The sequence below is a fragment of the Gorilla gorilla genome, chromosome 15 (genome assembly GCF_029281585.2).
Source record: "Gorilla gorilla gorilla isolate KB3781 chromosome 15, NHGRI_mGorGor1-v2.1_pri, whole genome shotgun sequence".
Classification (NCBI taxonomy): domain Eukaryota; kingdom Metazoa; phylum Chordata; class Mammalia; order Primates; family Hominidae; genus Gorilla; species Gorilla gorilla.
In genome coordinates this window covers 107,567,070-107,589,910 of record NC_073239.2, presented here as the reverse complement: position 1 = coordinate 107,589,910, position 22,841 = coordinate 107,567,070, and the positions used below count along the sequence as shown (strand labels likewise).

The following is a 22,841-nucleotide window of genomic DNA, read 5'->3' as shown; positions in this document are numbered from 1 at the left end:
ATGGGGCAGGGACTGTTTGGGGTTGGGGAGAAGGGAAAGAATGTAGAAGGTGGCCTAGGGTTGCTCTCTTCACTTTCAGAAGGAAGTGCAGCCACAAACTTTAAGTGGGTCAGCTCTGGCTTTATTTCACTGCCTCATCACCTCGCTGTGTTTTTAATCAGTGCTTTTCAGCAGCTCTCCTTGGAAAATTGGTTCACACATTTCCATTACAAACATTTCTTTGTCTTCAAGTGAAAAGGGCACTTCTTCCCATCGAGAGAATTCTTGTTATAATCCAGGAAACCTCTGACTAGAGATTTCTTTTGTAGGCTCAGCTATTTATGCAGAGTGAATTAAAGAGCTTTGCTGCAGTGTTTTACTTCTTGCAGATCTCAAACTTGCTCTTTTGTACACCAACTATATTTCTGGATTTTACCCCAAGCTGTTTATCCCATGGAACCTTAAAATGGTTAAAGCACCTTAAAAAATATTCGATCCTTTAACCATCGGTAAAGTACAACCTGATGCAATTGAATTCAGTGTCTCTCATCAATATTTATAAAGCTTCATTCCGTGTCTCACCCTCCAACACACACACACACACACACACACACACACACACACACACGCACACACACACACACACTCTTTCATTAGGCATTGGACTCCAGGGTATGGTTCCTTCTTCCATAGCCTAGGGTGTCATCCAAGAGGAGGCTTATTAAACTAATAGCCATACCACATGGTAAGCAGTAAACAGTGGTGGCTAATACGGTAATGCCTCCAAGTGACAGCAGCTGACAGCCTTTTCAAGTAGTGGAAGTAAGGAACAGCAGTAGAGATATTTGAGGAATGCAAGGCTGTTATTTTAATGTTAAGCCGTAAGCTCAAAAAAGCAAAGCATATGGCAGCAGGTCTGAGAGCAGTCCGTGACTTGTTTGCTTTTTAAATATTTGTATTTCTTTGCGATGGGAAACTTCTTCCCAAGAATACTTTATTAAAAGTTGGGGCCAGATGTAATCAGTGGATCCCATGCTTTCTTCCCAACCTGGCTAAAACATTTCAACACCAACCTAAACAAGATTAAGTGGGCACTTGTTGCAACTGCCATGTAGTATTATCTGTTTGTTTGTGACAAGCTTGTCTGCAGCAGAACTGTAGACTCCCTGAAGCCTGGGAGTGGAGGACATAGCTGATGGGTAGTCAGGCCTTGATGGAGGTGAAACCTTCCCTCCGTGAGGGTCAGCTCCGTCCACCTGTTGGGCAGTTAGTAGAGGAGACAGCTGAAGGCCCTTGGAGGAGCAGCTGGTCCCTCCAGCGTTACATTCCTGTCACCATGAAATGATAAAACTTGCTGTTTAAGTACTTTGAATAAGCTTAACAGGGTCTAAAAAGTTCTAAGCTGAGAGGTACCATCTCAGCCACTTTGTCACTCCAAGCAGGGCTGAGACAACAGTAGAATCAACAATTGAGAAGATGTTTCTAACTGTAGGGATTTGTGAGAATCAGGAATTCTTTCTTCAGGGAACCCCCAAAATAAGCTCACTACTCTGGAGAAGCAGGCATTTTTGGAAGTGTTATAAGGTTAGTCCAGTATGGAAGGAAAGGAACGAGGAAGGCTTTTTTTGTAGTGGTTGAGAGCGCAGTCTTACAATGGGACAAGTCGAGTTTAGGACTCCAGATCCTTCGCTTTTAAGTTGTGTGACCTTGAGCAAGTCACTAAATCTCTCTGAGTCTCATTTCCTCATCTACAAAATGTGAATAATAAAATATCCATCTCAGACAGTTGTGGTCAGAATTGATTTAGCTAGTGCATTTGAGGCATTGTACCTGGTAATCACGTAATAATTGGTAGAAACTCATATTACTATGACTATTACTACCAATACTACTGAAGTATGTTCAAATATGGTATTTTAGAATCCTTTAGAATTGTTCTTAAATATTGAATAAAATCAAATGAATGTTTATTAAATATATCTAAAATCATACAATGAACATATGTGTTTGCCTATTCATAGTTTAGAAAAAAGAACATTAATATTACCTGTGAATTTCCTGTGTAGATTTATTTATATATATATACTTACACGTATCTTAAACATGTATGTGTATTTCCTAGGTATATGGATTTTCCGTGTAATATTGCCAATGACTTTTCTCTGTATCCTGTCCTTTTGCCTGTCACCTGACAGGTTAATGACCATTCTAAATTATATGTTAATCATTCTCTCATGTTTCTATACCATGTATATTGTGCTTTTTCTTTCTCTCTTTTTTTTTTTTTTTTTTTTTGAGACAGGGCCTCACTCTGTCACCCAGGCTGGAGTGCAGTGGTACAGTCACAGCTCACTGCATTCTCAAACTCCCAGTTCAATGGATCCTTCAGCCTCCCGAGTAGCTGGGAGCACAGGCGTGTGCCACCATACCCAGCTCGTTTTTGTATTTTTTGTAGTGATGGGGTTTCACCATGTTGGCCAGGCTGGGCTCAAACTCCTGAGCTCAAGCGATCCATGCGCCTCGGCCTCCCAAAGTGCTGGGATTACAGGCCTGAGCCACCGCACCCAGCGTGTACTCCTAAATAATAAAAATTGTGTTTTGCCTGTTTTAAACTTTTGGTAGAAAATGGAATCAGACTGAATATGTCCTTATGCTGCTTGCGTTCATTGCTTAACATCCCGTTCCTGAGGCTCCTCCTTGTTGCACGCAGCAGTGACTCTTTGGTTTGCATGAATGAATAGTATTTATTGTGTAAATGCACTAAGATTTCCTTACTTAGTCTACTGTGAATAGATACGTGGGTTGTTTTCAGGTTTTGGCTATTATGAACAGTGCTTGTAAATCTTCTTTACAGGGCTCCTGGTGCACACGTTCAAGGATTTCTCTATGAGTGAAATAGTTAGGTCGTAGGATTTGCGTATCTTCAACTTTACCAAATAATTCCAAACTGTTTTTCAAAGGAGTTGTATTAGTTTACACTTCCATCAGCAGCGCTCAAGAGCCCTGTAGTTCCATACACCAATACTTGGTGCTGCCCGACTTCATATTTTTGGCAGAATGGTTGCTGGTTAATGATGTCACCTTGTGAGTTTAAGTTGCGTGTCCCTCATTACTAATGAGTTTGGACATCTTTTTATTTGTCTATTGGTCATTCACCTTTTCTCTTTTGTGAAGTGTATGTGAAATTCCTTCTTTTTTATTGGATGGTCTTTTTCTTAATAATATTTCTTTATGTATTTTGGTTACAAGTCTTTTTCTTAGTTATATGTGTTGCAGAAATCTTCTCCCAAGCTGTGATTTTGTTTTGCTTTCTCTTCATGATGTCTTTTGATAACAGAAGTTCTTAATTTTAAAGTAATAGAAAGTAGAAGTCCTTTCCTTTATGGACAGTACTTTCTATGTCTAGTTGAAGAAACCTTTCCCTTCTCCAAGATCATGAAGGTAGTCTCCTAAATCATCTTCTAAAAGCTCTCTTGTGCTATCTTTCACACTGAAACCTAAGGGCCCACCTAGAATGGACTGTTTTATGTGTGTATGGTATGAGCCAGCCAATGTGATTTTCCCCATAGAATATTCAATTGTCCCAGCATCAAGCGCTGAAAAGATTCTTTGCCCTGTTGCTCCACAGTTCCACCTTTGTCATCAACCAAATGTCCGCAGTTGTTTCTAAGTTTCCTGTTTTGTTCCATGGCCATCGTGCCAGTCCCATGTGATTGCCACTGTCTTGTCACTGTCATAGCTTCATTATATGTAAGGTGGGTCCCTCTCTGTATCCTGCTCTTTAGGTTGCCATGGCTTGTCTTGGGCCTTTGAACTTTCACATAAATTTTCATATCAGCTCGTCCAGTTCCACAGAAAACTTCTGGAGATTTTGGAATTAGTTTAATTTAATAGCTCAGTTTGGGGAGAATTGTATATTTATGACAGTAGGTTTTCTAATCCATAGCCATTATAGCTCCCTAATTATTTAGGCCTTTACAAGTATTTTTGGATGTTTTTATAATTTTTTAATAAATATTTTGCCCATTTTTTACTAGACTTATTTCTAGTTACCTGAAAAAATTTTTCATGCTTTTATATGCACTATATGTATACAGAATGTTTTTGTAATCAAATTTACTATGTACTTGTTGCGAAGGTGTAGAAAGGTAACTGGTTTTTGCACATTCTTCTTGACCCAGCTAAATTCTTAATAAGTCTAATGACATATATAACTCAGTTTGGAATTTCTACATAGATAATGACTTTTTTTCTGAGGTGATTAAAATTGTTTCTTTTTCTCTAATCTTTCCATTTTTTTAACTTGTCTTACTGTACTAGTTAGGACCTAGTAGTTAAATGAGAAAATTCTTTCAATGTTTTACCATTAAGAATTACATTTAGCTGGGTGCAGTGGTCCACGCCTGTAATGCCAGCACTTTGAGAGGCTAAGGCAGGAAGATCGCTTGAGCTCAGGAGTTCAAGACCAGCCTGGGCAACATTGTGAGACCCCCATCTCTAAGACAAAAAAAAAAAAGGGTAGCCAGATGTGATGGCGTGCACCTGTGGTCCCAGCCACTCAGAAGGCTGAAGTGGGAGGATCAGTTGAGCCCAGGAAGTCAAGGCTGCACCACTACACTCCAGCCTGGGCAACAGAGCAAGGCCCTGCCTCAGAAAAAAAGAATTATGCTTGTTACAGGTTTGTTTGTAGGTACTATTTAAGAGATTAAAGAAGTTTCCTTCTTCCTGGTTTATTAAGAGTTGTTTTGTTGATGATGAATCGATAGCAGATTTTATCAAATGCCTTTTCTATATCTATTGAGATGATTATATGACTTTATTCCTTTCATCTATGAATGTTATATATTAATTTATATTTTTAAATGTTAAACTCACCTTGTATACTTGGAATAAGCCCAACTTGATTGTGATAAATTAGCTTTTTTATGGATTCACTTTACTTATTTTTTAGAGAACTTCGCATTTGTGTACATTTGCAAAATAGGCCTATTCTTTTCCTTTCTCCTTCTGTTCTTGCCAGATTTTGGCATCAAGGTCAGCCCAGCCTCATAAAGTGAGTTGGAGTAGTACTTTTTCTTTTTGCATGTTTTGAAATTATTTGTTCTGAGAATATTAAGTTTTGGTAGAATGCATCTGTAAAACCATGTGGGGCTGGGTTTTTCTCTGTGGGAAGATTTCTGATGCTTTTTAAAAATAATTATAGTCTATTCAGGTCTTCTATTTCTTCTTTTTATTAAGCTATGTATAATGTATAAGCTGTAATATATATTATATGTAAGGATTTGTCCATTTCATCTAAATTTTAAATTTTATTGGCATAAGATAATTCATAATGTTTATTTTTTATATGGTATTTGTTGGTTAAGTTTTTCTCAGTTCTAATATTGTTTAATGCACCTTATTTCTTTTCTTGAATAGTCTTGCCAGATACTTGTCTGTTGCATGGATCCTTTCAAACAACCAGTAACTTTTTTGTCAACTCACTTGTGGGTTTACTTTCTCTTTCATGAATTTCTGTTCTCATTTTCATTATTTTCTATCTTCTGTTTTCTCTAAGTTCTGTCTTGTTGTATTCTGGGTTTGTTTTTTTTCTTAATCTCTTAGTTGGGTGTTCATTCATTTTTTGCCTTATTTTCTGACATAAGCATTTAAGACTAAAAATTTTCCTCTAAATGCTGCGGTAGCTGTAAACTACAAGTTTCAATATTTGAAATTTTTATTATTGTATAATTCTAAATATTTTGAAATTTCTGTTATTTTCTTTTTGATCCATTAGTTGTCTTTGAACTGTGTTTTACAATGGTCAAATATGAGTTTTTTCAACTTATCTTTTGTTATGAGCTTTTAACTTCATTAAATTTGTTTAAAGACTATATATACATTTGAAATTGGTCGAACTTATTTTGTGGCCCAGTGGTTACTTCTTGTAAATATTCCATGTGTGCCTGAAAAGAATGTTTTCTGCATTTGTTGAGGAAATTTTTATATATTTTATTAGTTTAAGTTGTTAATTATGCTACTCAGAGCTTTTTTGTTTTAATAGATGTTTTTTGTCTACTTTATCATTTGTTGAGAGGAGGTATGTTGAAATCTACCACTGGGATGGCGGATTGGCTTTTTTTTTTTTTTTTTTACCACATCGTTATAGCAGTTTTTCCTTTCTATATTTTAAAGCTGTGCTATTAGTTGCATATAAATTTAGAGTTGCTGTGTATTATGGTACATTCAACCTTTAATGATTATGTTGTAAGATACAAGGCATTTTGCTTCTAAGTCTATTTTGTATGATATACATATAGCCACATACATATATATGTGTAGCTATATATCTGTACAAATATGTGTGTGCATGTGTGTGAGTATACACACATGTATACATATACACATATATAGACTTGGACTATCATTTTCCATTCTTTTTGAACTTTTTTTTTTTTTTTGAGATGGAGTCTCACTCTGTTGCCCAGGCTGTAGTGCAGAGGCACAATCTCAGCTCACTGCAACCTCCGCCTCCTGGGTTCAAGTGATTCTTCTGCCTCAGCCTCCTGAGTACTTGGGATTACAGGTGCGCACCACCACACCCAGCTAATTTTTGTATTTTTTAGTAGAGACTGGGTTTCACCATGTTGGCCAGGCTGGTCTCGAACTCCTGACCTCAAGTGATCTGCCTGCCTCGGCCTCCCAAAGTGCTGGGATTACAGACGTGAGCCACCGCACTCGGCCACTTTTTGAATTTTTAAAATATGTTTTGGATGTACTCTTCTGCTTATTATATATAGATAATTTTTTTTTTTTTTTTTGAGACAGAGTCTGACTCTGTCGCCCAGGCTGGAGTGCAGTGGCTCAATCTCGGCTCACTGAAAGCTCTGCCTCCTGGGTTCACGCCATTCTCCTGCCTCAGCCTCCCGAGTAGCTGGGACTACAGGCGTCCACTACCATGCCTGGCTAATTTTTTGTATTTTTACTAGAGATGGGGTTTCACTGTGTTAGCCAGGATGGTCTCGATCTCCTGATCTCATGATCCTCCCACCTCGGCCTCCCAAAGTGCTGGGATTACAGGCGTGAACCACTGCGCCTGGCCTATATATACTGATAATTTTTTAAAACCCAGGCTTATGGTATCTGGAATATTTAGTTCATTTCTATTTATTGTAAATACTGACATATTTATATTTGTGTCTACCATGCTATTTATGCTTTCTATTTGACTTGCCTCTTGTTCCATATCGTATCCTCTCCTTTTCTGCTTTCTTTTAGATCGATTATATTTTTATGATACATTTTTTCTCTGCTAATATGGAAAAGAAATATTCTCTTTTAGTTCTTCTTCTTTAGTGATTACCCAAGAAATTTTAGTGAGGGTCTATTGCTGGCAGACTTTCTTAGACTGTATCTAAAAGTGTACTTGGCATTGCTGTCCAAAGAAGTTTTTCAAATTGGATGTACAATTCTAGGCTCAAACATTTTCTCACAAATAGTTGACTCCTCAACGACAAAAGGAGCACAAGTGATCTTGCTCCTTTTGTAGTTGTTAAGAAGTCAACTATTTGTTTACTTGTAGTTCATTTTAACGTCCTCTGTCTTTTCTCTCTGGCTGCTTGTAATTGCTGTTGTTACTGCTATTGTACACTTTCGCTATGACACATCTAGGGGTGAATCCTGTTCAGTATTCATTGGGCTGTTTAAAACTGTGTTGGTATTGTTTGTATTATTTATCGTTTCCAAGACGTTCCCAGCTATTCTTTCTTCATATATTACTTCTCTTCTTTTTTGTTTTGTTTTGTTTTTTTGAGACAGTCTTGTTCTGTCTCCCAGGCTGGTGTGCAGTGGCATGATCTCAGCTCACTGCAACCTCTGCCTCTCAGGTTCAAGCGATTCTTGTGCCTCGACTGCCTGAGTAGGTGGGACTACAGGCACATGCCACCACACCCGACTAATTTTTGTATTTTTAGTATAGATGGGGTTTTGCCTTGTTGGCTGGGCTGGTCTTGAACTCCTGACCTCAGGTGATTCACCCGCCACAGCCTCCCACAATACTGGGATTACAGGCCTGACCCACCCCACCCAGCCTCCCTCTCTTCTTATATAATAAATAGCAGATAGGTCTTTTTTTTTTACTTAGTCTGATAACCTCTGCCTTCTGTCTCAAGTGTTTGGTCCATTCACATTTAATATAATTAATGCTATGGCTGGATTCACATCTGCCATTTTCATGTGTCTTGTCTTTTTGTTGCTCCTCTTAATCTGCCTTCTTTTTGTTGAAAAATTATTTTTAAAACCCCTGAACTATTAAATATCTAAACAAAAGGATGAAAAGTTAATGTTAACTGATTATGTAATAATTATCTCGACACACTGTAAGTTTGGGAAAAATTAACAATGGGCCAGGCGCGGTGGCTCATGCCTATAGGCCCAGCACTTTGGGAGGCCGAGGCAGGTAGATCACCTGAGGTCAGGAGTTTAAGACCAGCCTGAACAACATGGCAAAACCCCTTGTCTGCTAAAAATACAAAAATTATCCGGGCATGTTGGTGCATGCCTGTAATCCCAGCTACTCGGGGGTAGCTGAAGCAGGAGAATCACTTGAACCTGGGAGGCGGAGGTTGCAATGAGCTGAGACCGCGCCACTGCACTCCAGCCTGGGTCACAGAGCAAGACTCCATCCCCCCTCCCGAAAAAAAAAATTAACAAAGTACACATTTTTATACTGAAAGGTGTTCATGAATTCCGATGGATTCAATGGTTTCACTATCTATTCCATTTGCCACAAGAGCCCTGATTTTTCATCTTTTGCAGTACAGCTTTGTAGAAATTTCCCTTCATTAATACATTTTACTTAGTAATTTTCCTCATTGGCCCAAAAAGGTAGAAGGTAACAGGTGATATTTGGAGTACGTAATTGTCTCTCCCAACGGCAATGAGGCACTGTTGGTCGAGAGCTTTGATCAGGCCCTCAGACTGTGTTTCTGCCATTGAAATTCATTTTTAGAAAAAAAAATCAGGTTAAGAACTGACAGTTTGTTATTTTTTGTCTTTGGAATATATATCAGATAGTATCATACTTTTATGGTGGCATTTAAGAACTTCAGTGTTACTGAAAGGTTGCATTCTCATTCCGCAAGCCTTACGATGGCTGCTAAGGAAAGCCACTGCCAGAATTTAACTTTCTTGCCCTGAGACAATTGTGGTTATGCAGTTCTTCAATAGATTTTTAATTGATTTGAATTTTTATTGTTTCCTATTTAAATAGAACATATACTCACTCCTATTCATGTGCTCCCAGAGAGGTTATCAAATCAATAGCACACTTAAGAAAACATCAGATGTCACCACAAAGCAAACCTCTCGAGATTACTAATATAAATATGTGATCATGATGCTGTATGCACAAGTGTTTGAAGTGTTTTCTCTGACCCATAACTATAAGACATCAGATGATATTGAGACACACCCTCAGTCACCTGACTGGAGGCACAGAGGTCTTCTAGAACACTTCTGTCCGTGGCCTCAGCTCTTATACATGTCAACACAGATTTTATCAGACAGTCACATTTCTTTTTACATCAGTGGAAACTAACTGCATGGGAAGAAGTGAACATATATAACATTCATTCATTTAATCAGTCATTCTTTCAGCATTAGTAACCACTAATGTTTATACCCTGCATTGTGACAGGCACTCTTAATAGCACTTTACACATTTTTAACTAATCCTTGCAAGAACTATCTACAGTGGGTAGTTTTGTTATTATTTTCATTTTGTGGATAAGGAAACTGAGGCACAGAGAAGTTAAGTAATTTGTCCAAGATTATACACCTGGAAAAAGGCAGAGCCATGATTTCAACCCAGGCAATCTGGCCTCGCCATCTGTGCTCGTAACCACGAACTGACTTTGAAGCATTGAGTTTCTACCACATGCCAGGGGCCATGCTAGATGTTGGGGATTACTGCTGTGAACAAGTCAGTTTCTGCTCCATTAGAGCTTATAACCCAGATGAGCAGGAGTTTTATGCTATCTCCCCTGTTAATCTGGAATCAAAAAATGAGGAAACATAGTTATAATCATTCTTTACTTGAGTGGAGTATACATATAATTTTTTTTTAAATCATTACTTGGCAAGTGAGACTAATGTTTCTTTTTCACTCGGGCACACACACACATACTCTCAGAGAAGTTCAGTTTAAGTTGAAACATCATATTGAATAATGTTTTGATTTAGTGATTAAAACAATTTTAGTGATTAAAATTGACCAGGGGTTGTGGGCAAATTTTTTGCCTGAGCTGAGTGATGAAGCAATGAACATGCCCACTAAATTAGCATTTGATAAGAAGTTAGACCACAAGGAAAGAGGCTGTTCATCTCATTAAACTAGAGAAATGATCCACTGATACCTGAAGGATGTCTGGAAGGAGTGAGCACACAGTAACCACCCCAGGGATACCAGCAGGGAGGGAGGCCTTTGGACACAGGTGAGTTGGTGGCAGCCTGGGAGACAACAGGGGTCACAATGGAGTGGGACTTAGTGGTGCAGTAGCTTGTTTAAAATCAACTTTCCACAACCCGAACAAAACGAAACAGAACCCCATCCCCTTTAGGAAATGGGCAAAGGAAAGGAATTGCATAGATGTTTCTCCAAAGAAGATATACAAATAGCCAATAAGCACATGAAAAGAGTCTCTACATCACTAACCATTAGGGAAATGCAAATCAAAACCACAATGAGATACCACTTCATACCCAGTAGGATGGATTTTATCAAAAAAACAAAGTCACAAGTGTTGACAAGGATGTAGAGAAATAGGAACCCTTGTGCATTGCTAGTGGGAATATAAAATGGTGCAGAATCAGGCCGGGCAGGGTGGCTCATGCCTGTAATCCCAGCACTTTGGGAGGCTGAGGTGGGCAGATCACAAAGTCAGGAGTTCAAGACCAGCTTGGCCGACATAGTGAAACCCCGTCTCTACTAAAAATAAAAAATTAGCCGGGTGTGGTAGCATGTGCCTGTAGTCTCAGCTTCTCGGGTGGCTAAGGCAGAAGAATAGCTTGAACCTGGGAGGCGGAGGTTTCAGTGAGCTGAGACCATGCCATTGCGCTCCAGCCTGGGTGACAGAGCGAGAATCTGTCTCAAAAAAAAAAAAAAAATTGGTGCAGACGCTATGGAAAACAGTATGGTGGTTCCTCAAAACATTAAAAATAGAATTATCATGTGATCCAGCAGTCCCACTTCTGGGTGTCTGCCCAAAAGAATTGAAAACAGGGACTTGAACAGATCTATACACCCGCGTTCACAGCAGCATAATTCTCAATAGCCAAAAGGTGGGAACAAGCCAAGTGCCTATCAATGAATGAATGGATAAACAAAATGCGGTTTACACATATAATGGAATATTTTATTCAGCCTTAAGAAGGAAGGACATGGCTGGGCACAGTGGCTCACGCCTGTAATCCCAACACTTTGGGAGGCCAAGGCAGGCAGATCACGAGGTCAGGAGATCGAGACCATCCTAGCTAACACAGTGAAACCCCGTCTCTACTAAAAATACAAAAAATTAGCTGGGCGTGGTGGCAGGCGCCTGTAATCCCAGCTACTTGGGAGGCTGAGGCAGGAGAATGGTGTGAAACCAGGAGGCAGAGCTTGCAGTGAGCCGAGATCATGCCACTGCACTCCAGCATGGGCAACAGAGTGAGACTCTGTCTCAAAAAAAAAAAAAAAAAACAAGATAGAAGGACATTCTGATGGATGTACCAACATAGATGAAAATTGAGGACATTATGCTAAGTGCAATAAGCCAGTCACAAAAGGACAAATAATGTGTGACTCTACTCACATGAGGTACCTGGAGTAGTCAAACTCATAGAGACAGAAAGTAGAATGGTGGTTGCCAGGGCTGGGAGGGGGAATGGGAAGCTATTGTTCAGTGGGTGCGGTTTCAGTTTTGCAACACGAACAGAGTACTGGAAATGGAGGCTGGTGATGGTTGCACAACAGTGTGAATGTACACAATGCCACTAAACTGTACGCTTAAAAATAGCTCATTAGCAAATTTTATGTTACGTATATTTTACTACATTTTAAAGAAACGAAACTTTCTGAGCTGCCTCTATTAACATGTGTGGCTGCAGGAGGGTTTCCAGCATTCGTAGATGACAAGGGACCCTTCTGCTCTTGAGATTCTCCGGCTCTGCATCACGGAGCCAATGTTCTTCTGGGATGCACTTGCTGAGCCACAGAAGCAGCCTCCCAGCACCCCACGTGCATGGATGTCCTCTTTCTGTGAGGCTTTGGCTCTGTGCTGTTGCCCTCACTAAACATAGATGCTTGTCAAGAGGGACAAAATCCCCCAAATGCAATGAAAAATTGTTTGGAAACTGAAGATTTGGTTTATGAGGCAAAAGTAGAAGAACTGGAAGAGGGGAAATGGCAGGAAAATGTATTTGAAGCCACGTTTGTTTATGAGAGGATCCTCCTTTCTCCGGGGTTGGAGACAGCCATGTCCTGAGATTAGGAGTGGTGCTGGCCCAAACCCCTCCCCCCATTTTCACAACCAGTACTAGGCTTGCATATGACTGGTGTCCCCCAGTTTAAATCCTCATGGGATATTCTGCTTCCTTTCCAGGGAAGTTCCCTTTTCTAGTTTTTTTCCAAACATGCTGGAGAACAAGCCTTCAGGGCATCCCAGCCTCCCTGTCAGCCACAGGAGAGAGCACTGGCTGACCGCCGGGGGCTCAGAAAGCTGAGCAGCTGGGAGAGGCGAGGCTGGGCCAGGAGGGGCACCATGGTGAGGCCCACACCAAAGCCACTCCCCGCCAGTCATAGCATCCAGAAGGTTTATTTATTTTTGTGCTTTTCTTTCCAAGATCTCCAAGTTCTCCCCATATCTCATTCAACAATTCAGAGTATGGGAGTGTCCTCTTGAGACTTCTTACAGGTGTTTCCTGGAAACCTCTGGCTCCCCAGCACCTGGCCCCGGGCTGCCTGCTACAAACATTAATACCTGTCTGTGCAATGCATGCTTGAAACTTTGTCCGTGCAGAGTAGCCTGGTAGCTCTTCGTTCATAGCTAAGCTTGTGTCTGCCTGTGTTTCTTCTGTTATCCATTTTGATTTCTACTCTGCCAAGTTTCACTGTCTGATAAAATGATGGCCATACTTTCTGCAAATGGGCGGTATAAGGTGCCTGCTGGTTACCCAGCCAGCTGTGAAAAAAAATCAGATATTCCAAACACAATTGAATTCTAGTTCATTTGTAATGGTTGCATTTTAAAGTAAGGAAAGTTTACTATTTAAAAAAAAGAAAAAAAAAAGGAACCTGAGAACAGGGAAGAGAATAAGAGAATCTCCAAATTTATCCTATAAGTATTCTTGTGGGGATCCTGAGCTGAAAACAACTGGGGAGAATTGATAAGCCACCTTCAGATGATCAGATTCACTGTCCTTTGAACATCTCCCCCAGTTCATGGGTAGAGAGCTCCTGCTTTCAGCCAGGCATGGTGCCAGGCTCAGGAGGGCCAAGGCCGGAGATGGCACCATCCCAGTCTTCACGCAGCACACAGTGAGATGTGGAGGCAGAATCACACTGGAGCGTGCTATGTCTCCGAAGAATCGCTCACCTTCAGGGAGGAGGGCTGTCTGTTTCCGAGCTCTAGGCCAGGCATGGACAAAAGTGCTGCCTTCAGTGTCCCTTGGCACAGTGGAATCAAGCCATGCGAAACCAAACAGCCCCTCATGGAAACACACAGGAAATGAAGGCAGAGAAGGCAGGAAATGTAAAACAGGCCAGGATTCACAGGAGCAGCTGATTGATGCAAGGATGCGCGGTCCCATGTGGCCCTGGAGCCCAGAGAGACACATCATCCACCTCTGGTCCTGGAGAGCCGCTTGGGCTTCCCAGTGCCCTGCCAGGCGCCTTCCTTCCTAGTTCCCTCCTGACTGTGCAGAAGGCGCCATTTCTATATCACAGAGCTTCATGGATCAAGTCCATATCACACTGTGGCCCAGGCCCTTCCCCTTCTAGGTCTAGGTGGTGGGATTCCCATTCTTCTGGCATCTGCCGTTGTCTGCTGAACTGGGTCCCAATGTCTCATTTCTTCACTGTGCTCCCCTCCTCAAACTGGGGCATGTGGAGAAATCAGGGCCTTGGGGGCTCAGCCAGAAATAAAGACCGAGAGATCCTCCAGAGAGAAGGTCCCCTAGGAGAGGAAGGGTGGCAGAACAGAAGAGGCCCGGGACTTGCTTCCCAAATGTCAGAAATTACCAAAAAGCTTTACAGTTCAGAGAGAACAGTGTATTTCTTTTAGGAGCCAGAGTAGTCTGACAGGAAGACTTGCTTTCAAACATGTCCTGTTCACGTATGTACTTAGCAGATGGCTATTTGACACTTCTGTTCCAAAGGCACTTGTTCAATTCATTTTCCAAATCTGGGGGCGGGTTTTGGGCCCCTCACTTGCTTTGCAGGCCCCCAGCCCTAACACCATGCGCTCAGGTAGCCCTCGGGAATAGCCCTGGCTGTGTAGACTCTCTGGCTTCACGGATGGCATTATATGAAATGGCTGCCTTCATTATAATGTCACTCACAGGGACTGCAGAGGTCTTTGGAACACGGGCAGTAAGGTTCAAGAGGTGTTTTCGGTTGCACCTGACCAGGTCATCTCCAGCTTAGGTGCCAGCTCCTGGATGCCAATCTGAGTGGAGATTAATAGCTGACGTGGGAGCAAAAAATGAGCCAAACTGGGGTTTCTTGAGGTGATTTATTCCAGCTAACTATGTCAGTTGTTTGTTCTTGCTAAAAATACCGCTAGAAGGATGGGGGAGTATTCCAGATTGTTGACACTTTGACTGAAATGAGAAGCAAAATGTAACTGATATGAGCTCTAACAGGAGCTCCTGCCTGTCATAAAGAAGAGGGAGGATTAGGACACCAAGAGGAGCAGCCAAACCACCCGGGACGGCCACGGCCCAGGCCCTAGCGCTGCCACTCACCACAGCCTCCCAGCTAAGAGAAGGGCTGCTAAGTTCTGAAGAACGAGGTATCTCCTCCTCATACTTTGGCCCTGAGAAACTTTGTTTTGCTAAATAGATGTGGCCTGGATTTTTCCAGGACAGTGGAGCTGGGAGTCTAGGTTAGGATGATGCAGCCCTGCGCTCACACTGATGGGTGAGACTGGAGTGGCAGGAACGCCGTGTGAGTGTCCCGGATGTGCCAGCCTCATGTGCTGCGACCCCTTCTCCAGCAGCTGGAGACATTAAATGTGTTCACATGGGCCAGGTGCAGTGGCTCACACCTGTAATCCCAGCAATTTGGGACGCTGAGGTAGGAGGATCTCTTGAGCCCGGGAGTTCAAGAACAGGCTGGGCAACATAATGAGACCCCCATCTCTACCAAAAAAATTTTTTTAATTAGCCAGGCATGATGACGCATGCCTGCCGTCCCTGCTACTCAGGAGGCTGAGATGGGAGGATCTCTTAAGCCCCGGAAGGTCGAGGGTCTTGACCCTCGAGCCACTGCACTTTAGCCTGGGCAACAGAGCAAGACCCTGTCTCAAGCAAAACAAAACAAGATAAATAAAAGTGGTTAACTTTCTAGAACTTCCTTGGTGGTTAAATAACTCCCAGACAGAAGTTTGCCAAAAAGCTCCCCAGGCCAGTGATTTGCCAGGGCTTCATTCCTAGAGAAGATGCGCTTAGGAGAGGAGTCATCCATGCTCTTTAAACCCCCCGTTACTGGTTCTGTTGGCAGACTGGACTGACCGGGGCTGGCATGTGGTTGGGGTTTTGTAACAGAAACCAGGCATTCAGGTTTGATGTATGAAAAGCATATAGACACGGTTTCCAGCTGGCAGCCCATAAGCTGGCATCTGCTAGCAGGGTTGTGTTAGGCCAGTGCACATTTCAAAAAAGTTTGAATTTGCTGAACTTCTGGTCATCACACTTGCCTGTTTTGGAAGACATTTGAGTTTTCAGCCCCTGGGGAACCCACAATGGGAGAGGGATGGTTACTCAGTGCTCTGCAGACTCAAGCAGGTGCCCTTTATGGGGGTGACAGTATGAATGGTACCCCCTCAGTGGGTACATTGTGGACTCCCCAGCTCCTTCACTGGAGACGTGTGGAGGACCCGGGCAGGGCTATAGCACCTTCAGAATGTGATCCAGGGGATCCCTTCAGAAGGAAGGAAGCGTTCTGTTCAAGACACGGGCAGGGGTGGCCTTCCTTTGGGGGCTTAATGTAAATGGTTGTTCAGAATTCTCACTGAATTTAAGAACAAAATACATCCTGAAAAATGTCTTCCAAGACATGCTCCCCCAGTTCTTATTGGAATGAAATGAGCACAGAATTTCCTAAGTGCAGGGACTGTGAGAACTCTTCCCTGGGAAGTCTTTTTTCTTTTTAAAATCAGGCCATGGCAGGTTAGGATGGAGAGTTATGAATGAGAGCGGTGCTTCTTGACATTAAATTTGCGCATGAATCCCCTTGTGATCTGGTTACATGCAGATTCTGACTCAGTAAGTCTAAGGTGAGTGGAGAACCTGGAGATTCTTCTATTTCTTGCAAGCTCCCAGGGGATTCTGAGGCTGCCTGCCCTGGACACACTCTGAGTAGCAAAGTATTATTGGACCTCAAGGCCTTTTCCAGCTTTGGGTTAATTGGAAACATCTATATGTTTTCTAATGAACCCCAATGAATAGCACATCAATGCAGCAATTGGGCAAGCCAGATGATCTAAGAATTGTTTATTTCCTGTGTAACCGTTGAGGAATTCGATTATTCACGTGACATTACTGAGGACGTGCATTTTGGGAGGCCCCATGCAGTATTTGGTATCTAGTGGGAATGGTCACATGAACTGTTCCATCCTTTCTCATCCCTTCCAGCTGTTGCCAGAGGGGCCTCGGGGTGATTTGAGGCCTCCCAGCTCCAGGACGTGCACAGCTGTCATCCCAGCATCATAGGCTCACCTGGCGGAGGTCGGGCCAGCGACAGTATTGATTTTCAGTGACAGTGACTCAGCCTGGGACCAGAGGCTGCTGTTTGCAGAGATATAACACCTTCTGAGATTGGGGTGCTTTGGAAACCCAGCCAGGAGAGCAGTGGCTCCAAGAGCAGCATACGGTGGGCCCTCAGAAATGGTGGTGAAAATGAATTGCGATCAGTTTCCTTCCAGCCACATGGGAACCTGAAAGGAATCCCTCCTCCCTGCCGAGGGCCTGGGTCGATGGATTCGATGACATCCCTCTCCTTGGGCAGCACTGGGCTGATCTCAGACTCTCTGTTCCCAGCCGAGTTCTCTGGTTTCACATTCCCATCTGCCTTCTCCCGGTCACCACGTGCTACTGGCACATCTCTTTTGACTTCTCTGACCATTCTGATTGGCCAGTTGCCAAACAGCCTTCTCAAGTTAAAATTTCAACATACTTGCCCCCTGCCCCCTTCAGCCTGATCCATTATTTCTCTTACCTGGTGACAGATGCTCACTTTCCTTCGGATATTTGACAGCCAGCCGCACTCCAGCTCCCCCGATCTGGACAGGAGGCAGCAAGAGATGGGGAAGGTATCCAGGGCCCCCTCAGCCGCTGCCCCGCTTGGGCAGATCCCGCATGCTTTTCTGCACAGCCATTTTGCATTCCTGCCTACATTCAGTAGATAAACAAAGAAAGAGCAGGTCCCTGGCATGCAGAGCCCAGGAGCTCGCAAACGCAGATCAGCACAAGATACGAAATGTTCAAGGTTCCCGTGATGTTACCTCTAAAGCAGTTCCTGAGACTGCAGCATTCACGGATCACCTAATTAGTGAAGGTTTTGTGTATTAATATGTGTGTTTCTTCCTTGATATAATCAGCACATTTTTTATACTGACACAGAAGATGGGAGGGAATTATTACTTTTGTATTTCTCTGAACTTCTCTAATTTATTTTCATCGAGAGTTCTTCGGACGGCTCAGAATTCAGAAATATCTGCCCTTTTCACTTTATCTTTGGCCCCTGCCCAAGTCTGGGACTCACTGGGGTGGGGCCAAGGCTAAAACTAAACTAGGGTCTGAGCTACTAGAGGTGCATGTCCAGTGGTTGGGAGCAGTTTCCAGCGAGTCAGCGAAGTCTTCCTGGGGAATGGCATGAGACACTGAGCCTGGCCCTGACAAGTGCCGCTCTGACTCATTTCCTGAGGTGAACAATGGAAAGTCACAATGCCGCGTGCCCCGGAGCTTCCCCAGGGGCAGTTGTGTCTTCTTTCTAAGCCCTGCCCTATCGAAACATAGTTGTTATTTCAAGAATTATCTTGAGATCCTTAAAATATTCCAGAAGTACGGTAAAATAGTATTTCTATTTGTTTTAATGAAAAGTAAAACTTTGATTAACGAGGTCCTTCAAAAAACTAGATTTTATATGCACCAGACTTTCAAATGAAAGACAAGTCACAAAACACACACGCGCGCATGCGCGCACACACACACATACACATGCACACGCATATGCATACAGGCACACTCATGGGTTTTGTTTTGCTTTATTTTTGTTTTGTTGTTTGAGACAGAGTCTGTCTCTGTCGCTCAGGCTGGAGTGCAGTGGCGCCATCTTGGCTCACTGCAACCTCCGCCTCCTGGGTCCAAACAATTCTTCTGCCTCAGCCTCCTGAGTAGCTGGTACTACAGATGTGTGCCACTACATCTGGCTAATTTTTGTATTCTTAGTAGAGACGGGGTTTCACCATGTTGGTCAGGATGGTCTCAAACACCTGACCTCAAGTGATCTGCCTGCCTTGGCCTCCCAAGGTGCTGGGACGACAGGCGTGAGCCACAGCGCCCAGCCAAATGTGATTGTTCTTTAAAGAACTATATATGAAAGATCCCAGGAGCAACACCCTGGTAGCCCAAACGCCTGCTCACCTGCAGCCCTACTCAAGTTTCAGGGCCATCATCTGGCCCAAAACTAGAAATCCTGCCCAATAGTAGTGGTCAAGTCTTTTTCTCCAATTGGATTGTAAATTTTTTGTAAGCAAGGGACTGTATTTTATACCACTTTGTATTAAACAGCCAGCACAGAGCTTTGCACATTTTGGAGTTTTAAATATTTGGCAATGGATCTTCTTTAGTGCCACTATCTTCATTAGTGCCAGTAGCATGGTGGGATTTTCAGTCATCCTTCTCTGTTTCTTATTCACATGGATTTGGGTTTAAATTTCCATCCTACCAATCACTAGTGGTGTTAATTTGGGCAAATTACTTAACTCAGCCTCATTTGCAGGGTTGTCGTTAAGAATCTGGAATTAAATATTTAAAGTGTCTGGCAGCTGCTGTTATTATTGTTATTATTTTGCTTGTCTTCAAAGCAGAAGTTTCCTGGCTTGTAGCTTATGATTTCACAGTCGTGAGCTCTCGTGTTTTTTATAATTATGTTTCCATTTGGAAGGTTTAACTCCTATTACTTAAGGCTGGCTTCAGTGAGTGGTTGCTATTTGACCTGAATCTTGAAGGATGAGTAGATGCTTAAAAGGCAGAAATGGATGGAAAGAATATTCCAAACAGCGGGAACAGCATGTGCAAACACCCAGGGTCATGGAGGAGAGTGACACATGGGGGAAGCTGACCACGGCTCGAGTGGGGGCATAGGTGATGGGCAATGGACAAATCCTTTGGTAGCTAAGCATGTGGGTGGACAGGAGCCAGACCGCAAAGGCATTGTATGAAATGCCAGATTTGGGTCATCAGTAATGGAGTTAGATTGGTGTTTTAGCAAGGTTCTTCTTTTCTTCATTAATTTTCTGTAAGTTTTTAATGAATCTGTGAACAAAATAATTCTTTTGGGGGGAAGTGGGGGCAGGGTCTCACTCTTTCACCCAGGCTAGAGTGGTGTAGTGGCATGATCTCAGCTTACTGCAGCCTTGACCTCTAGGACTCAAGCAATCCTTCCACCTCAGCCTCCCGAGTAGCTGGGATTACAGGTGCATGCTACCACAACTGGTTAATTTTTATATTTTTTTGTAGAGACAGGGTTTCACCATGTTGCCCAGGCTGGTCTTGAACTTGTGAGCTCAAGCGATCCACCCACTTCAGCTCCCAAAGTGCTGGGATTACAGGCTTAAGCCACCATGCCTGGCTAATATATAAATTTTTTAAATTAGATTCATGGCTGGGCACGGTGGCTCATGCCTGTAATCCCAGCACTTCAGGAGGCCGAGGCAGGTGGATCACTTGAGGTCAGGAGTTCAAGGCCAGCCTGCCCAACATGGTGAAACCCTGTCTTTACTAAAAATACAAAAATTGGCCAAGTGTGGTGGCATGCACCTGTGGTCCCAGCTATTTGGGAGGCTGAGGCAGAAGAATTGCTTGAACCCGGGAGGCAGAGGTTGACAGTGAGCCAAGATCACACCACTGCACTCCAACCTGGGCAACAGAGTGGGACTCTGTCTCAAAAAAAAAAAAAAAAAAAAAATTAGAATCATGAACTTTGTGTGGCTAGCTTACAGTCTCACCTGCATCTCCTCTGCCCTCTTCATCGTGTTGACAGGTAGACATATTGAAATGTATTAAATGTTAACTTTTCCCAAGTTTTTCCATAACTTTCTTTTTGCCTCAGGGTTTCCTCAGCACATTGAATCTGTATCTTTTGGTATCAGCTGTAGCAAATGAATGCTGATCATTGTTTGTGTACTCTTCCTTTCTGTGCTAATGTAACATACACCCAGCCAGATGTTTTTGAACAGTCTTGAAGTGTGTAAGCAGGTTCAGCAAATAGGATGACGAGCATCACTGCTTGTTTTCAGTATTGTTTTGTATCTTGTAAACAAGCTGAGGTTTGAGGAAATGATGGAAAGGCAGCACGCTCTGTTCCTGCTTTGCCTTGGGCATCCCAAGGAGTGTTGGCGACGGGCGGGGCAGGTGTTTCTGCCCATTGTACTGCCTACAATTGTGTGGCTTCTGCCCATTGTCCCAGCTGAACCTGTGTGGCTTCTGCCTATAATTCCAGCCATACCCGCATGGCTTCTGCCACTTGTCCCGGCCGTACCCACGTGGCTTCTGCCCATCATCCCAGCCGTACCCACGTGGCTTCTGCCTATAATTCCAGCCATACCCGCATGGCTTCTGCCACTTGTCCCGGCCGTACCCACGTGGCTTCTGCCCATCATCCCGGCCGTACCCATGTGGCTTCTGCCTATAATTCCAGCCATACCCGCATGGCTTCTGCCACTTGTCCTGGCCATACCCACGTGGCTTCTGCCCATCATCCCGGCCATACCCGCATGGCCTCTGCCCATCGTCCCGGCCGTACCCGCGTGGCCTCTGCCCATCGTCCCGGCCGTACCCGCGTGGCCTCTGCCCATCGTCCCGGCCGTACCCGCGTGGCCTCTGCCCATCGTCCCGGCCGTACCCGCGTGGCCTCTGCCCATCGTCCTGGCTGTACCCACTTGGCCTCTGCTCAACATTCCGGCTGTACCCACGTGGCCTACCTGCGTGGTTTCTGCCCATCGTCCCAGCCATACCCACGTGGCCTCTGCCTATCGTCCCAGCCAAACCCACGTGGCCTCTGCCCATCATCCCGGCCAAACCCATGTGGCCTCTGCCCCATCATCCCGGCCGTACCTAGGCAGCAGCTGTCAGGCTTTCCTCTTTGTCCCTGCTGTGTCCCTGGCTCCTTTTCTCTGCCAGCCTCTCTCATGCTGTTCCTCTTGAGAGGTCCTCCAAGTGCTTTTTTCCATCGTTTGTGCTCAGCCACTCTACCATTGTTCTTCCTGTCTGGTTCTCTGAAATCCAAGCCCACACCTTTTCAATTCCATATCCTGAGTCAAGTGTTTGAAAGCTGTTATTTTATGTTAATTAGAAGTTCTTTTTCCAGCCAAGAAGGCTTGCTCAAAACTGTTCCCCCAAGCTGAGGCTTAGAGACGCACTCTGGCATTCTGTCCTTTGGGTACAGTTAAAGGAGCCACAGTTCATTGCTGTTAGAGGCACCCCACTGCCCGCTGTGGGGCAGGCACCTCCTCTGGGGGCAGGCGCCATTGGAGGGGAGTTCTTGGCATGGCCCCCCAGAGAGCTCCAGCCTGTGCAGCACGTGCATGGCTTCCTGGACCCCCCCCCCACAGTCCTCCGTGGGGCCTCCCCTTGCCGCAATTCCTTGGCAATCACACCTTACCACCCTCTCTACCCAATGGTGACCTGTTTGGCAGCTTCTCCTTCCTTTGTCAACTCTCCCAGTTGACCCCTGTTTGGTGGGAGATTCTGGTGCAAAAGTACTCCCATCTTGTTCTGGACTCGGGCAGGCTTCAGCAGGAGCCAGCCTCTGGTGTCTTTAATCCCCACAGAGGCACCCTGAGTGGCTGCCATCCCATTTAGGCAGTCTTGGTAAGGCTTCCAAAGCATTTCCGCTTCTTGGGATGTTTTTGAGCAGAAGCTGAGCCCTATTCTCACATGTAGCCTCACTCTTTATGCTCACCTGCTTGTAGATCAGGGACTACATCCCTCCCTTTACCTGGCCCTCATCCCATCATTCCAGGCTTCTGCAAACCCAGGCATGGGGAGGCCGCAGCCCTGGCCATCATTCCAGGCTTCTGCAAGCCCAGGCATGGGGAGGCCGCAGCCGTGGCCCCACTGGGAGCACCACACCGCCCTGGACTTCCTGTGTTCCATTTGGAGGGGTCGCTGGGGGCGCTTGGTGTGAACCCATCCTGAGCTTGGGCAGTGATGGGTTAGGACCACTTTCATTCCACCTCTCACACATGAAAAAGAGACTTTCCTCCTCTAAGGTACCTTTGAATGAGGACATCACATCATGCAGGGTGAAGGAATTCTCCTGGATGTCTAACTGAAATCTCTAAAATGCCTTGCTTTATAGAAAAAGTAGTCGGTGAGTAAATGCTGATTTAAGGCCCATC

General features: G+C 44.0%; 1 protein-coding gene across 4 annotated transcripts in view; it reads left to right on the top strand.

The window, feature by feature from the left end:
- The window catches only part of TTC7B (tetratricopeptide repeat domain 7B), a 277,826-nt gene that overhangs the window by 174,034 nt on the left and 80,951 nt on the right, over positions 1-22,841 (top strand). The window lies entirely within an intron of this gene.